Here is a 15,972-nt window from a genome sequence, read left to right on the forward strand (position 1 = left end):
TCATCATCAATAATTGAAATCACTGAATAATCATCATGCATACATGAAATATAGAATACCAAGTAATCTCATCATAAATCAACTAAATTTGAAACAATATCCGATAATCTCTAAACAATGCTACTAATCATCAAGCATAAAACTAGCCTAAAAGAGTTTGACAATGATAAAAAAATGCAAACTAGGGGTAGGCACTACACTCTGGATGGTAGTATGCATCTTAGTCTTGTAGATTACTGTAATGAAGGTGCCCGTGTGGGTTAGCATATTATACTTGTGAATTCTATAATTCTCTATTTGTGGTGCAAATAAGAAGTCCATATTATGTTCTCACATTTGTTGTTGTTTCTTTATTTTTGTTATGAGTTTACGGTTTGAAGGGGAGCACCCTTCATCATTGACTAACACTCCATGGCTCAGTCAACACTAGATTCACATTGCTAACACTTTTGGCTTGGTAGACACTGAAGATCATGGTTAATATCATAGAACTTAGTTAACACTATGGAACTTAGTTAATTCTATAGAACTTGGTTAACACTAGAGTTTTCATGACTTGTACTAAACAACTCGGTAAACACTACTACACTTGGCATAAAATGTACATAGGTTCTGAAGCTCGGTAGCAACTGCATATTGACTAAGTGTGAGTCACTAATAGAAAAATTGACCAAAATGTCAACACTACTTTACCAAGATTTTGGATCGAGTCCATACTCTCGCTAAAGTGGGGGATAAATGTACTATCTTAAATTGGAAGCACTCCAATTTAATGAAGGTTTAGCACCTATTTAATGTGAGATCATTGATCTCCCTCTCTTTTTCATATTTTCTTCCCTTTTTCATCCTTTCTCCTAGGTGGAATTAAGGTAAACCTAATAGATCTTCTTTGAAGCTTCTATTTTGATGGCGTTAAGCTCAAGGTAGGATTTATTTCCCTTAGGTCCTCCCTCTTCATCCATCTTTCCACTTGGAATCTACTCCTGGCACCGAAACAATATTTCCTTAGAATGTGGACATGATTTTTGGATTCTAGGACCTATTTTAGAGTCCTAAGATTGTCCCCAAGGTTTTTTCACTTGACCATTAGGGGTGCAGTGCACCCTTGATGATGCCTTATTTTTGGTCTCCTTCTTCATGTCTTGTGTTCAGGGATGTTCAGGTCTTAGCTTCTAGATGGGTTAGTCTATGGGAGTTAGTTAATTCTAAGCTATATACAAACCCTTTCCTTCCCTGCATTTTACATCTAAGCTTGTATCATAACAAACATTCTATGATCAAGCAATCTCTCTAGCACTAAAGCTCTCAGGCACTCTTGCATTCAAGTTTCAAGTCTTCAAGCCTTCCTCCATTGAAGATTAATAATTCAAACATTCAAGGAATTGAAAGATTTTATCTTCAAGATCTTATTCAATCCATTCAAGATCCTTTATCGCATCTTCTAAATTCATCCATCTTCATCTTCTTGGTTTGAATCCTTTGGTGAAGACATTGCATTTGATTCAAGATAACTAACTTTGTAAGGTGAATTCATACATTTACTTTACATGCTATTTAAATTATTTCAATTCAATTCAAGGTTAATTCCTAAACTGGTATTTGACCAAAGAAAACCCCCCACCAACAACAAAAATCATTTTTTATTGCAAGTTATGATTATTGAATTAATGAACATGTTACAAATTGGAGTACCCTTTTCAACTATCATCCAAACTGCAAAATCAAAATTAGTGTCGCACACCATTTATCAGGGGTGCCCTACACCCCTGATGCTCCATTTCACCTCTAATTATCCAATTTTCCCTTGACAGATCTCTGATTTTTTTAGTGGTTTCGTCTATTGCACAGTGTTAGGCCTGAATTTGAAGATTTCCACTCATTTTGATGAGGACAACGATCACAAAATAGATTGTAAAGGATTGTCTCTTTTCATGCATTGTATTTTTAACATATCTATCTACATCTAGCTTCCATCACACACACACACACACACACACAAGGTTTTTAAGGAATTGAATATATTTCCTCTATTCTCCCTAGATCTAGTTTGTAATGTGCTCCTTCTTCATTTGACTATCACTTGTCTCTCTAGCCATAGTTCTTTAGAATTGGGATTGAAAGGATTCCTCTCCCTTATCTTCTCTCCTTCTATACTACTCTTATATATGCATGTAGGTTATATGATGAGCTTAGGTCGTATATCCTTAATGATTCAGATTTCCTACACTACAAGTATAAATGAAGATCTTTTTGTTTATCAAAGATGTCAATTGTTTTGTAATGATATGATTGCTATATGCACACTTTTTATGTAATATATAGATGCAAAATTGATGATATCGATAGAGAAAAATAGTTGTATGATGTTTTATGAAGCAAAACTACAAGAACAAATCATATATTGAAGCTATCAATATTGTCAAGGTTTTGTATCTATTCATATAAATTCTAAAGTTGTATATGCATGTTTGGATAGTGCACTCATTTTGTATTCTATATTGTAATAATAATTCCTAACAGGGTTGAGGCTTCTAACAAGACCTAGTCCTCTCATAAGGATAAATACACTATACAGATATAATAGAATTCTAACATGGTCAATATCTTTTGCAATATAAATTTGATTAGTGGATCATTTTGTGGGTACCATCCCCACAAACGTTTGTTGGAAATGAAGAGAGTAACTGAGAGGGGAGAGGTGAATCAACTGCCACAAAAACAATTCCCTATCCCTAGATGTCAAAACAAACTTTGCACTGATAATGCAATTCTTTGTCCAGCTCAGTTAAAACTAAGTTATTGTTGTAACTCAGTTAACAAATAAATCTTATGAATATTAATCTATTTTAACCTTAAGTAACTTACTAGTAGAAACATAAAGCATAAAGAAAATAACATGAACATAGATGACACCATGATTTAATGTGGAAACCTAATTTAGGAAAATCACCATACAGCTAGTTACAATATTTTTTACTCTTTTGAAGTGAGCCATGTTAGGAGCCAACCCTATTAAAGGTTACAATACATATTGTCAAGTATGACCTTGTTATAGGATTTAGATCACCTTGTTAGGAGTGGTCTGGTTAGAGGTTTTTAAACACTTTAATCTTGAAATGTCACCTAATTGCTAGAGGATTTACATTCTGACTATTAAGTCAACTATGTTAAGAGATTTCTTCACTGCTACAATGGTTAGAAGGTAATAGCAATTTGACCCGATTTATGAAGAAACTTCTTTTTCAAATTTAGGTCTTTGTTCTAGCTTGACCTCTAGATCCTTAGTGATCACAATATTCTTTGTATCTTATCTTCCACACTTGCCTGCTCTACCTTTTCCTTTAATCACATATCCATCTTATTCCATGTATGCCACTTGCACACTTTTCATTTCACTTCTTGATCTTTCTTATTTATCATAAGCTTTGACAAGCCAGCTTGAATACCCTTTCAAATAACCATTCAACATCCAAATAGTCAACCTCAATTAGTTAATTAGTAGACAAGTGTATTTTCCTGATACTCAGTCAGTATTGGGATTGAACACTTGGTTAACACTAGAAGCCCTTTGATGCATGACCACTAATTTAATACTAAAATTTGGATATCCTTCATTGCCCGATTGCTTGATTAACACTAAATACCTTCATTGCTTGACTGCTCGTTGATACTGAATGTACTCGATTAGTACTATAAGTTCTTCATTGTCCGACTGCTCGATTAATATTGACATTTCTGTAACATCAATGGAAACATACAATTTGAAGAATTGTTTCCAACAATCTCCCTCTTTTGCATTGATGGCAACACAACATATCAATATATAATAATGAATGTATGAGTAATTTGATAATATCCTTAGTTTGATTCTAATTCTCATCCATACCAACTCCCTCTATGATTATTGTTGGATTTGACTCAACTTCTTCCAAATGAATTATCCATCATTCATAGGTCATCACTTTGATATGTACTTTTGTCATTTTTCTCCCTCTTTTCTATATATCCCATCTTCTATATACTTGCCTTCTGAGATACTAAAACTCTCCCTCTTTGAATCAAATTCCAAAGGACTTTAAAGTTACTACATACCTTTTGTACTAATACATGCACAATATGTTTTGCATTTCACACCTGAAGTGTGATGACATACATCAGCTTGATAGATCTTTAATGAAACTTGGTTGATGCATCACTATCTTGTGCTTTAGTGAGCATTAGATAGGGGAATAACCCCTAGTTTACCTCATAGATACATAAATGCATCCTTGGGTAATGCCTTAGTAAATATGTCTATTGTATTCTCCTTGGTGTTTACATATTCCAATCTCACCTCTTTATCTTGAACCGATTCCCTAAGATAATGATACTTGATTGCAATGTGTTTTTTCTTTGTGTGCATCATAGGGTTTTTGGATATATTGATTGCACTTGTGTTATCACAATAGATAACCATTAGTTCCTTGATTTCCTCCTTCATTCCTGATAATAATTGCTTGATCCATATTATGTTAGAACAATTAACTATTGCAGCAACATACTTTACCTCTACTATTGATTGAGAAATAATAATTTGCTTCTTGCTTGTCCAAGATACTAATCTCTTTCCAAGAAAGATTTCTCCTCCACTAGTGCTTTGTAAAAATCCTATGTACACCTTGACAGAACTAAGTATGCTAATGAACAATGTTTCTTTTTTGTGTTTTTAAAATATATTCTTTAAAAAAAAAAAAAATCTGCTTATATAAAGGATGCAAAGAAAAACACTATGACTAAGCAACAACTCTAGAATTACTTAAAATTTTATTAGCAAAAGAAAGAAAATATTTTTGACAAATATCATAATCTAAATTTCCAATGTTTTAATTAGCAATGAAACCTAATTGTTGTAGCATAATTGTAGGTGATGCCAGTTGAAAGGGACGTCCATAATATATTAAATGCGGATTTAACATACAACATTTTCCATCTTCAACTTCAACGCAACCCCAAGGCTCAAACATCCAATGTTGGAAACAGTTAATTTGGCTCCAATTATTAATGGAAGGCATGAAGGATTGACATCTAATGTCAATCTAAATTCGTAGGTTGCACTAGTAATTGTAGGGTGGTATACATAGTACCTTGCTAGTCGCAACTATTGCCCAGTCCAATTGCAGATGTTATTTGGTGTCTAAATTGATCCCAATACCACACGTTGCTTCCAGACTCACAAAGCATGGCCAACAATCTCACCAATCGAGCTCACTTCAATTGCTAAGTTTCGTAACTCAATTGCATTCAATTTCCTCTAGAATAATAGCCTCCTTAACCACAATAATTACAGTAGGAGATTTCAACAATTGTTTACTTCAGCATAATTGTCAATGAAGATCTCAAAAATTCTTCAAACCCTCAACCATATGATATGAGCAAGAAAATATATATAATTCAAGATTATCTCCCATTCTCCAAAAAACCATATTTATAATACAAATTTCAGCCATTTAGCTTCACACACACACCTTTCACTTAAAAGCAACTTTTATAATATAGGGTCTTAACACTTTATATTATAAAACACAATGGTAATTAAGTGTGCATTAAATAGTCATTAGATCCAACATTCCTCCCAATAAATATGGCTTTATCAAAATTTCATTGAGAGATCAAATAATAAAGCTAAACTATCACCCTACCTGAACTGCTCACCGAAAATAGTAACTGACCATGAGTGACTTACTAAAAATAGTAAGTCCAAAAAAAAAAATCTCGACAAAGACCCCCAAATCCAAATGTCAGCTCATGAGGGTCGCCATGATGAGCTAACAAAACTATACTTTGGAAATATGCTAAATTGGGGACATTACAATCCTCCCTCCCCAAGATTGCTTGTCCCCAAGCTGTCGTAATCCAGGGTGTTGTAGAATATCCTTAGGCTCCCAAGTAACATCCTCATTTGGTAGATTTTTCCACTTAACCAAAAAATCATGGATGGTCTACTGTCGCAACTACCTCTCTCTAATATCAAGAATTTCCTCTAGAATCAACTCCAATCTCCCTTCATCATCCAATAGAAGAAATACAAGAGATGGTACCACATGACAACCCAAAGCCCCTTTGAGGTGTGAAACATGAAATACATTATGAACCTTGCTATCATCAAGTAGATGCAACTCATAAGCCACCTCACCAACTCTCCACACAATACAAAAATGACCATAATAATGTTGCCTAAGTTTCTTAGCACCGCTCTTTTTTATCAAAGATTACCAATGCAACTACAACATCAAGTAAACCATGTCACCCACCTATCTAAAGTATGAGTTGTTCTCCGCTAATCAGCATACTACTTTTGTTGATTTTGTGCTCTTTGTATGTTATCTCTTAGTGACCTTACTACATCTTGGCTATCCTGCAACAAATCTCCTACACTCGACACTCTACTATCACCACATAACTGTAAGAATTTACCTAAGGGCAAAATTCACCCAGGAACTAAGAACTCAAACACAAGCACAACTGTAGACCAGAAAGAGAGAGTATGATCAGAATGATGATATATTCATCCAATATTCAATATGCATTGTTAAAGTACACTAGGAGTGCCTATATATAAAGGCCTTTGAGATACATCTAGAATGCCTCGTAATCAACTACATGATATGTCAACAACTAGGCACATGTCCACTAGATATGGATTATCCTCCATTAAGCATGGAAATAAGTGCGGTGATGAGAGGATAAGCCTATAAGGGTGTGACACACAAATCAGTGTTGTAGACACCATGTGCTAAAATATAGTTGTGTACTCCTGTGTTGTCAACATGACAACTCAAAAAGGTGCGCAAACTCCTAAGTGTCTCACAAAATAAAATAATAAAATAATTCAAAATAATAAATGAATGCATTAGCCTAAGTAAACTTAAGTGTAAATAGTAAATATGTATTTACACCAACAATAACAAATCCATAAAACTAGATGGATCATACTCGTATAAAGCCCTGAAGGGCAACATCTGTGTAGTCATGTGATGAGTGGAATTGTAACAATGCTCACATAAGTGAATCCACTTCACCCAAACCTTCTACTAAGAAGAAACATAATTTCAAAAATATCCCTCAACCCATTTGTTCACTATTTTCGTCTGACCATCAATCTGTGGGTAGTAGCTAATGCTAGGGGTCAACTTAGTCCCACACAATCTAAAAAGCTCCTACCAAAAATGACTCATAAATCTGCTATCACGGTCAATCACGATGGTTTTGGGTAAACCATGCAACCTAAAAATGTTTCTAAAAAACAACTCAGCTAATTGCACAGCTAAATATGTAGTGGTAATAGGAAAGAAATGAGTATACTTTGTGAGTTTTTCTACCACTACATATATACAATCATGTCCTTGAGCTTTAGGCAAGCCCATAATGAAATCCATGGAAATTCTTTCGCACTTCCTCTCAGGAGTAGGGAGTGGTTGTAATAAACCAATAGGATACGAGTGTTCATGTTTATTCTGTTGACAAACTGAACACTCTCAAACATAGCAATGAACATCGGATTTTAACCCCTTCCATGTGAATCTTTCCTAAACCTATCTATACGTTTTGAAAAACCTTAGGTGACTAGCCATAGGTGAATCATGGAATGCTCATAGGATAATCCTACATACATCTGACTCTAGAATAAAATATATCCTTCACTTGTAGATAATCAATTCTCCTGAAAGTGAATATCTATCATCATAAATGCTACCATCCACAATACCTAAAGCCCACTGATCCCTGGAATATTTAGCTATAATTAAAGGTCTCCAATCCTCTAAAAAATCAGAAACTATACAGAGATGAGGTCTCCTCAAAAGAGCATCTACAACAATATTTTGAGTCCCCTTGATATAAGAGATATCAAAATCGTAAGATTGTAGCTTGTTGACCCACTTCTATTGCATCTCATTTAAATTCCTCTGCCCTAGGAAATATCTCAAGCTATTATGATTAGTCTTAATGCAAAACTTGTTGTCCACTAAATACTGCCTAAACTTGGCCAAAGCATGCATAATGGCCAACATCACCTTATTATAAACACTGAAAGTTCTCTCAAGACCCTACAATTTCCTGCTCTCAAAAAATATGGGATGTCGATCCTGGGATAAAACTGCACCAATACCCTCTCTAGAAGCGTCACAATGCAAATTGAAAGGCCTAGAAAAATTAGGTAAAGCCAACACCAAATGTGAAGTCATGATAGTCTTAAACTTCTCAAAACCCTCTTGTGCCTAGGCCAACCATTGAAAAGCACCCTTATAGGTCAAATATGTGAGGAGAGTAACATGTCATGAAAATCCATCCACAAACCTATGGTATAAGACACAAAGACCAATAAAATCTCTTAACTATGTTAGGGTTTCAAGTGTACGCTATAAGAATTTGCCTTAGGGAAAAATCACCAAAGACCAAGAAGCTCAAGAACTAGCACAAAATAGACCAATAGAGCATGATCATAATAACAATATGATATTCAATTGATGTACAAGTGCACTAGGAGTGCCTGAATATAAAGGCCTCTAGAATGCTTCTAGAATGTTAAGGAGTTAGCAATATGATAAGCCTCACAACTAAGCACATGTCCATTAAGAGTGGAGTGATGATGAGAGGATAAGCCTACAAAGGTTTGTCACATAAAATTATGTTGTAGACACCATGTGCTTAATTAAGAGTGTGAATAACTATGTTGTCTACATGACAACTCAGTTAATTATGCAAACTCCAGTGTTGTAGACACCATGTGCTAAATTAGAGTTGCTTGCTCCTGTGTTGTCAATATGACAACTCATATGAGTACGCAAAATCCAAGGTGTCTACCCTAAGAAATAATAAAATAATGAATTTATCCTAAGTAAACTTAAGTAAAGTATAAATAATAATTATTTACACTAATAGCCCCCTTAAGTGCAACTTAGGGGAATGTACTTAAGCTTACAAAAGCTATGATGAAATGCATAATGGGTTCCGACCACTAGACCATGTTAGGTACCCAAGTACAAATGCAATGCTAAAATGCAATGAAATCTCTTTGAAAAATGGAGAAAGAGGGAAACCTTGTGGGAAAAACCATCCAAAAAGAGAGATATGTACAATAGAAGAGAAGGATCGTGTGACCCCCTTGGTGAAAAATCCCTTACCGCCAAGAGATCTCACAAATGAAGATACTTGACCTCCATGAAGGGTTCGGTGAAGATGTTAGCTACCTACTACTCTATGGGATAATATTGTAATGCTATGACCTGCTCATGAATTAGCTCTCTGATGTAGTGCATATGAACCTCAATATGTTTTGTCTACTAATGTTGGACTGGATGTTTTGAGATTTCAATAGCACTCTGATTATCATAATGGATGACTATGGGTTTGGGTAGATCAAAACCAAACTCCTTCAAAATCTACTACAACCAAATAGCCTCTGTTGCTACATTCACAGCTCCTCAATACTCAGCCTTAGCCAATGAAAGAGCAATGGTGTCTTTCTTTTTACTCTGCCAACAAATGGGGCTGAAACCAACATGAAACATATATCCTGAAGTAGACTTGTGAGAATCAATATCTCCTACATAATCTGAGTCTGTATAACCCATTAACTGGAGTCTAGTATTAGTTGCATAGTGTATCCCATGTGTATCTATACCCTATATTGTACAGTGCAAGATTCGTTTGGTTACCTTCCAATGAAGTTCATGTGGCTCTTTCATGAAGCAAGAAATCATGCCAACTGCAAATGAGATGTCAGGGCGTGTATGTGTCAAGTAGATGAGGCTTCCAACCAATTGTCTATACAAAGTCACATCAACAAGTGGAGTGGAACACTTTGTTTCTAACTTAACACCAGAAAGAAAGGGAGTAGGTGTAGCCTTGCAGTTACTCATGTGAAACAGAGCAAGTAGATCAAGATCATACTTGGGTTGTGATAATGTAATCCCTGATGAAGATTGATGTATCTCGATACCAAGGAAATAGTGAAGTAGACCCAAGTTTGTCATCAAAAACCTATCCTACAAAGTAGCCTTAACACTATCAATAATGGATGATGTGTTGCCTATAATGATCAAGTCATCAACATAAACAACAAGAAGCAAATGTGAATCATCCCTCTAAAGAATGTAGACATTCATATCAGAATGACATCTAGTGAACCTTGCTGAGAGAAGAAAAGAATCCATCTTGGCATACCAAGCTCTTGGAGCTTGTTTAAGTCCATAGATAGATTTCATTAACTTACAAACCATGGTATAATCCTAGATGAATCCCTGTGGTTGCTTGATATAAATCTCCCCATGAAGATTCCCATTCAAGAATGTGCTCTTCACATCTATCTGATGAACAACCCATTGCTAAGCTGTTGCTATAGGTAGTGTCAAATGAATGGAATTCATTTTTTCCATTGGTACAAAGGTCTCAGTGTAATCAATGCCAGATACCTGAGAAAAACCTTTTGCAACAAGTTGAGCCTTATGTTTATCAACACTTCCATCCATTGTGAATTTGGTCTGATAGATCCACTTACACCAAACCAATTTTCTTCCCTTAGGAAGAGAGACTAAGTCCCATGTATCATTTCTCATGAGAGAATTATATTCTTCGTCAATTGCTCTATCCCATTCAAGAACACCTGGTGCTTCTTTAAATGATTGTGGATCAGAAGCAACTGCAATATAAGCATGTGGGAGTGAGTTGTGTTGTGATCTTGTCCTCCTAGAATTTGAAGGATTCCCTACCAATAGTCCTACTACATCCAATGTCTACTTAACCCATCTAGGTATATTGGAAGAAGATGTAGTAGGAGTATCCTCAATCTCTATTGTTTGATACCTCTGTTTTGGTCGAGGATGAACATCTTCCAAGTCACTGTTATCACTATCACTCTCGTCAATGAAGGAGCAAGAAGGAGGAGCTGAAGAAGTAAAGCTTGGACAACTTTCTTCAAAATGAACACTCCTCTCATATAATATATCATGTGTCTTTGGATCCATCAACTTGTAGGCTTTATGTGAGTCTGCATATCCAACAAAGATGCAAGGTTTTCTTTGAGCTTCCAATGCCTTGAATTTTTGTGGAGGTATTCATGTCCATGTTGGACAACCAAACACTTTGAAGTTCTTAACTGTAGGTTTCCTACCAGTCCAAGCTTCAAAAGGAGTTACACCATCTGAAGCTTTATGAGGACTCCTGTTCTGGATATAGTTAGCAAAATTCATTGCTTCAGCCCAAAAGACTTGATCAAGAGACTTGTTTTGTAGCATGCAAGTGGTTATCTCTTTGAGAGTTCTATTTTTCTTTTCAGCAACACTATTCTATTGTGGTGTATATGGTATTGAACACTGAAGGTCAATTCCCTCTTGAGTAAAAAAGTCTGTTAGTCTTGTGTTTACTTCCCGCCATTAACTATTCACATAAATTTGATGGCTTTTTTTTGACTACTTTTCCACTTGAGCCTTGAATCTGAGAAATTTTTCAAATAGTTCACTCTTATGAGCCATGAAGAAGACCCAAGTAAAGTGTGAGTAGTCATCTATGAAGGTGAGTGCATAGCGAGACTTGCCAAATGATGGCATTGGAAATGGGCTCACCACATCACTATGAACCAATTCAAGAACACATTGTGCTATCCAAGACTTCCCCTTTTCATACAAATTTTCTGGATGTTTTCCAAGTCAGCAACCTAAACAAACACCTTCTGAAAACTAGACTTGAGGTAGACCATTAACCATTTTCTTGTTGCTAAGTTGCTTAAGATATCTGTAGTTGAGATGTCCAAATCTCTCGTGCCATAGTTTTCTTTCTACATTTGAATGTAACAAAAAGGCTTGTGCATTTGATTTTGGCACAAAGGAAGAGAAAGTGTAAAGCCTTGAATCATGATTGGCTTCACCTATTGCAATCATAGAGTCATCCTTAATGCTTTTCACTACCAATGAGTCTGGAAGAAATTCAACTTTATTTCCACCTCCATAGTGAATCATTTGGTAGACTAAAAGAAGGTTGGAGGTAAGATTAGGAACATATAGAACATACTTGAATGCTCCATTGTCCATCTCAACTTCACCTTTACTTTCAAATTCCACTTTAGTATCACAACCTACAAAGATGTGTGGTACCTCTGAATGTGTCGTGGAAGAAAAATCTCTCTTTGATGTACCCATATGATGTGTGGCACTTGAGTCAATAATCTAGTCTCCCTAACTAACATTGTTTCTGAGTAAAGGACGCCCTTTGCCCTTGGAATCTGAAAAATGAAGATCCTTTCTCTTTATTCGCACTAGGCACTAGAAAATTGTGTCTCTTCATGATGTTCTTCAACTCATCAATTTGCTTGTGATAACACTGATGTTCATCATGACCGATCTTCTTACAATAGGCACACTTTTTCTTCTCCTGATTAGTGTCCCCCTTTTTGTTTGTATTAGGAGAAGACCTACCTTATTGTTGATTTGATGTTGGTGTTGATGGTTTTGTATCCTCTTGTTTGTTATTCTTCCACTTCTTCTTTTTTTCCCTTTACTTTCTTTGAATTTTGACCAGCTAAATTTTGAGAACCCTCATTATTAGCCACCAGTGCCTTAGACTTTGAAGACTTGGGAATCCCCATTGTTTGCAACTTAGTTTGTTCATCCTCTAATAACTGAGCATAATCATCAAAAGTGATTTTCTTATAGGAAGCCCCTAAGATAGTCTTTGTGGCATTGAAAGAAGAGACAAATGTGGAGTACTCGGATGGCAACTCATTATGAATGAGATAGATCAACCTGTCATCTTTAATAGGACTACCACAATCATTAAGCTTTATTCTTAATTCATTTACCTTAATGTTAAAATCCTATATAGAATCAAAGGTCTTAGGATCTAGGGAGACAAGCTCATCTTCAATTTTGTAAACATCCTCCTCAGTCACTTTACCATATATGTTTTTGAAGGCATCCCAAGTTTCCTTGGATGTATCATACTCCATGGTCGGATAAAGGGTCTTGTCTTCAACCCCAACCTAATATCACTTAGGGCTTTCCTATTTGCCTATATCCAAGCATCAATGTCACTTTTGGATACTTGATCACCTGTTGGTTTAGGAAAGAAACCATCTACATATTGAGAAAATTCATCATGCATCAATTCACACCATTTTTTAATAAACCATGTAGCATAGTTATGTGGTGTTAATTTTGGAATCTCAAGATTTCCCATGATGCAAGAAAAGAAAGATAACAGTAGGAAAAGAGGAACACAACACGAAGAGACACATAGCCCCCCCCCCCCCACAAAAAAGAAAGATTTTTGCCTTAGTGGACTTCTAATTTACTATTTACAACCTCCTCTTGGAGTTCAAATATGGTAAAAAGCACTATAGCTCAGATATACAACAATTCTGAAGTTTTATCAAAGCATTACAATGCAAAAAAGGACCTAATTCTGAAAGTGGTATTTCTATTCACACAAGCCTATAATCTAATTGCAAATATGGAAAGTAGACAAAAAATTATTCACTTTCAAAAAAAACATAACCTGATTTGGAGTCCAGATGAGCTCGTACGAAGTGTTTGAAGTTGCAAAATGCAGGATTAGATAAGTATAGTCGCCAAAAACTACAATTTTTGACAAATCCATGCACCAAAACTAGAAAATAATAGCACCACTAAAAAATTCAGGAAATTCTAGCCAACATCAAAAAAATTGCACCCTATTTAGAGCCTAGATGAATGAGAATGGCCTCCCAAAGTCAGATTGTCAAATCAAAACTAAATCTAGAGAGGGATCTAATCAGCAAACTACGAGGTTAAATTTGACATCCAAACGGTTATTGTGGTACTACAATTTGGCCTACTGATGATGATCAAATGAGCATCAAATTTAAGATAGTGACTAACTGATGTTAGTGAACAAAGCCCTCCTCAGATGACGTGGCAGGTATGGATGTTGACATCACTATATAGAATGATGATTGGGCCTACTGACATGGTGTATGAAATTGTTGCGTGGCATATGGATCTGACATGGTGAGGTGAATTGGTTATTGACTAGTCACTTGCATGTCGCTTACATGTCAGGTACACATGGTGAGTGTTGAGTCGCTGTTGTCCACATGTGATTGGACAGGTCGTCGAAGCAGGGGTCTAACGTGGCGGTGTCATAGGTCAACCTATGACAAGGCACTAGCGGGAGTTTCTATGTTCACCGACAGTTGGAGATGTCACTAGCAAGAATAAATGTAGCCACTGAGAGGTTTGAATATTGCCAGGAGGTTTGATATCACCGATGGGTGTGGGTTTAGTCCCACATCTACAATGCAGGCAAGTTGAGTGTTTTTAAAAAACACAAACTGCGTGATTTAAAAGAAACTTGAAGCCGCTAGTGTAATATGTGACTATTGCCAGATATTTGTTTATAGTTAGCCTATAATTTGGTAGATCTGTTGGTTGTAGAGCCGTAGCTAGAATAAGTGCCGCTGATAAATGGAATATTCTATAGAATATTTTGCAGGGCCGAGATTTGACCACCCGGTTCCTACAAAAAAAAATCTCTGTAGGCCTAATAGGCTAAATTTTTTTCCAAAAATATAATCTAAAAAAGACAATAAATGCAGAGAAAATCAAATGCTAATCTGAAACAAAATAGATGTGCAGATCTAATAGATCATACCAAATTTGCAAATTGGGCCTTCGAGTGCTGGTTTGCAAAAAGAATTTTGCCTCAATTTTGACTATGGCCCAACATAGGTGAATTTATAGTCAAATTTCATCGAATCGACACTCCAGATGCAATGGTGAGGTCCACTTTGGCTCTAGATGCTCCCAATAGCTGTGGATACTCTGGATTTGAATCGAGGTGTCCTTAGAGAGGTGAAGCAACAATGGTCTCCAATGGCTATGAAATGACGCTCCTATAGCTCTGATACCATATAAGAATTTTCCTTAGGGAAAAATCACCCAAGACCAAGAAGCTCAAGAGCTAGCACAAAATAGACCAAGAAAGTATGATCAGAATAACAATATGATATTCAATTGATGTACAAGTACAATAGGAGTGCATGAATATAAAGACCTCCATAATGCTTCTTAAATGTTTAGGAGTTAGCAATATGATAAGCCTCACAACTAAGAACATGTCCACCAAGAGTGGATTATCCTCCATTGAGCATAGGAGTTAGTGCAATAATGAGAGGATAAGCCTACAAAGGCGTGCCACGTAAAATTATGTTGTAGACACCATGTGCTAAATTAGAGTTGCTTACTCCTATGTTGTTAATAGGACAAATCATATGAGTATGCAAACTCCAAGGTGTCTAACCTAAGAAATAATAAAATAATGCATTTATACTAAGTAAATTTCAATAAAGTGTAAATAATAATTATTTACACTAACATAGGCCACTCCACAATAGCATGGGTCTTATCTGGATCCATGTGAACTCCATTAGCACCAGTAAAATGACCCAGATAAAGTAACTCTGTCATATCCATAGCACACTCGGACTCCTTGACATACAAAGAAGCCCAATCCAATATAGCCAAGATTGTATCCAAATGAACAACATGGTCATCCCACATCTTTCTATAAATCAAAATATCATAAAAAAAAACTAGCGCAAATCTGCGGAGCTAACTATGGAACACCTAGTTCATAGTAGACTAAAAAGTGGTAGGAGTGTTGGTTAGACCAAAGGGCATGACAAAAAACTCAAAATGCCCAAAGTGACACTATAATGTTGTCTTCTCTATATCCTGCTCTCTAACTTGAATTTGATGATATCTAGATCTCAAGTCAATCTTTGAGAAATACTTTGCCCTGTGCAACTCATCAATCCATGGAATGAGATATCAATTCTTTTAATGGTCTTCTTATTCAACATCTGGTAATCAATGCACATCCAAAGAGTGTCATCCTTCTTCTTTACCAAAACAACTAAAGAAGAAAAAGGGGACTTACTCGGCCTGAGATGACCCAAATCGA

The sequence above is a fragment of the Cupressus sempervirens genome, chromosome 3 (assembly GCF_028749045.1).
Source record: "Cupressus sempervirens isolate cs-2001-9-10 chromosome 3, ASM2874904v1, whole genome shotgun sequence".
Lineage (NCBI taxonomy): Eukaryota > Viridiplantae > Streptophyta > Pinopsida > Cupressales > Cupressaceae > Cupressus > Cupressus sempervirens.